The following is a 3,391-nucleotide window of genomic DNA, read 5'->3' on the forward strand; positions in this document are numbered from 1 at the left end:
GGGGTACACCACTTTGAAGTGAATTTAAGTGTGCTCTTTATTGTTGCAGTTTGCATATCCTCCATGTTCATGTCTGCCCGCTACAGAAGCAGCCCTGTATAAGGCCGATATAGCGCTCCAAAACGTAAAATTACCAGTTTACCCCGTCGTACTGTAAGGGCATGAAATTTAGTCCCTTTCATTAAGTGAAGAACGTACGCTGGGGGTACTTCAGAACTGTATGCAGAGAATATTTGGTAGCCATGTGATTTTGCATAAAATTCCGTAATAAGGAGCTTCATATTTTTATATTCTACGCGAAGTGTTATAACGGTTACCAAATCTCAAATAAGAGCTGTACTGAGCACGAATGGTGGAGATGAGAAACGCGTGCAGAACTCTAGTCGGAAAACCTGAAGGGAGATGATAACTCGGGAGTCTTAGACATTGATGGGACAGTGATATTAAAATACAAAGAATAAAAGTGTTACAATGTGGACTAAATTCATCCAGCTCGGGACAGGGACCAGCTGCAGAATATTTTGGGGGCGGTAAAGAACATAAGATAAAATGTAAAATTATCCCTGCGCTTAACTAACTAAGCACTACGCCATGAAGCCGTATGGGGGAGTGGGTGTATAGATCCACATTTTCTTGACCTCAGAATTAGCTGTAGATGAGTGGTCAGCTTCACGCCCCAACCGCTTAACCCCCGGGGAAAGAACCCCAAGTACCCATTGGATGGAACCCAGAGCCGATCTGGACGTCGTGGAGAAAAGAAGTTCTTTGACCCTACCGGGATTCGAACTTGGACTTGGTCGTCCAGCTCGTAGCCAGTCGGTATACCGACTACGCTGTCTCGGCTTACAATGAATATAAAGAAGAGAAAATTTCTCCACCAGCCAATATCAGTAGATTCTCAAGGGCTCTACTGAACGAAATTAATAATTTGGTTGGTTACTTCTGTGTCACTGACCCCCATTGCAGATATTACTGTTGTTTCAAGAAGTATCGAACTAGATTTACTGACAGAGAGAGAAGGCCTGATCCGATGTGATGGACGGTAGTGATACTGCTACACATTGTATTAGAAATCCGGAACATAGCAACGGCTGTCGTTCGTTCAGCAAGCATTACACGTACACTGTAGGATATTAGTTACGTGATACGAGACAAATACAATTTTTACACCCTCATCTGTCCAAGCTGTTCGTTGTGGCGCACGAAACAGCTAGACTATATATAACGATGTCTGTTCTGAGTCTGGACACTGCGACATTGTCGTCTGAAATAATGCTCTGCCTTTATCAGGGAAGCATCCGAAGGGACAAAAAAAAAAAGTAAATATATCCCTGTAACAGGTCGTGGAGGCCCATGGGGTTGTGAGATGTTGAGGTTCCTACATTTTCTAGACAATTGGCTCACGGATGGCGTTGAGGTTGTCAGCCTTATGCGCCGGCCGCCCTTTACCCCCAAAAATATGCCAAGAATATTCCTGGTACAGATTTCTGTTGGAGGCTGAGTTTACCCTATGGCCATAGTGCGGCTGGAAGGATTTCATAAATCCTTAGTGCAATATTAAAACAACGTGAGCGCAGAATAAAGTAGTCGGTAGGCAAATCGAGGTGCCTGAGTTTGAAAGCCTGAAATCCTAGGAAATGTAACCATGGAATGTTATAATTTCGCCTGATGATAACAAAATGTAATGATTCTCTGAATGTTGATAACGGTGGTTGATCCATTACATGAATATGATAATGAACATTATCCATTGTCTGAGGTATATTTTACATGAATAATGTTTCGGATACTGGATCCGTTTCCGTCATCAGTTCTACTTTTTATTCGTGGCGTGGAGCGATACTGAGTCAGCTTGTTACGTCGGCCATTAGTGGGCCTATTGTACCAGTCCCTGATGATAGATGAGTTTAGAGAAGTCGGTGGAATTAGAATTGGTAGGGGAAACCGAAGTACTAGTCGGAAGCCTACCCTGATGCCACTTTCCCCACTACAAATCCCATATGAAAACCTGGGATCGAACTCGGGCCTCCGCCGTGAGAAACTCCTCTCGGCTCTTACACTGACGACAGAAGCGAATCTAGTTTCCGAAACTCTGTACCTCAAATATGCCTCAGTCAGTGGACAGTGTTCAACAAATAAACATAATTTCATATCAGTGTAATACAGTTCGAATTGTTTGAGAAGTACACATACAGACTGTTAGACGGGAAGTTGGGGTGCCCCTCAGCCACTTGTTGCTGCAAGAAGTGTCATAAAATAACAGGACGGTCACATTGGCTGCGTGGCCTTAGATGTCTTAAGTTCTGAGATCACTTAATCACTGGAAGAGCGAGTTCATATCCCGATGAATGCATAAATAGAAATACGCTGAGGAATGTCAAGCCACTTTCTTTCTTACCCATGGAGCTCAGCCCTTCTAGAGGAGCCGCCAATTCTGCAGGTACTCAAGTATTTCCCATAATTTTATGNTATTTCCCACCCACCTACGTCTTGGTCTTCCCAGTGGTCGCTTTCCCTCTGGCTTTCCCACGAATAACCTNGAATCCAATTAGTACCATCCCATCCTATCTCTCTAAGATCCATTTCAATATTGTCCAACCACTTACGTCTTTGTCTTCCCAGTGGTCGCTTTCCCTCTGGCTTTCCCACGAATAACCTATATGTATCCCTCTTCTCCCCCATTCGTGCTACATGCCCTGCCAACCTCATCCTCCTTGACTTGATCATTCTAATTATACTTGGAGAAGAGTACAAGTTATGAAGCTCCTCATTATGCAGTTTTCTCCAACCTCCTGTCACTTCATCTAATGTCAAGCCATCCAATGTAAACAAGTTTATTGTAAATGGTCCGGTTGTTTATATAGCCTTACATGTTTCGGCCCTTCGGATCCATCTTCACAGGTTCAACACTGAAAGGAACTTGCTTTACAGTAACTAAAGATTATATTACATCACATTATACGTACAGTCATAACTATAAAATATGTATGTTAAAATGTTATCAGTAAAACGGTTTTTTTTTGTTGTATCATCAGATTGCGGGCATGCGGTAGCGTAGTTGGTTGAGGCACTATGCTACAAGCCGGAAGGTCGCGGGTTCAAGTCTCGATGAGGTTTTTCAATTGACCTAATCCTTCCAGCCGCACTATGGCTCTGGGGTTGATTCAGCCTCTAACAGAAATGAGTACCAGGAATCTTCCTGGGGGATAAAGGGCGGCTGGCCCTTAAGGCTGAGAACCTTACCGCTATCTGTGAGCCGATTGTCTAGGTAATGTGGGGCCCTCGACGTCTCACAACCCTGTGGGTTTCCACGGCCTATTACAGGGATACAGGATGTGAGGTCACAGCGGTGGCTATGAAGAGTTGTCCTCTGCGGAAACATACAACCGCA

At 44.0% G+C, this 3,391-nt stretch overlaps 1 protein-coding gene across 6 annotated transcripts in view; it reads left to right on the top strand.

Moving 5' to 3' along the window:
• LOC111869778 (protein O-linked-mannose beta-1,2-N-acetylglucosaminyltransferase 1) overlaps positions 1-3,391 on the top strand; it is a 420,171-nt gene that overhangs the window by 330,293 nt on the left and 86,487 nt on the right. The window lies entirely within an intron of this gene.

Source organism: Cryptotermes secundus, unplaced genomic scaffold, assembly GCF_002891405.2.
Source record: "Cryptotermes secundus unplaced genomic scaffold, Csec_1.0 scaffold93, whole genome shotgun sequence".
In the NCBI taxonomy this organism is placed as follows: domain Eukaryota; kingdom Metazoa; phylum Arthropoda; class Insecta; order Blattodea; family Kalotermitidae; genus Cryptotermes; species Cryptotermes secundus.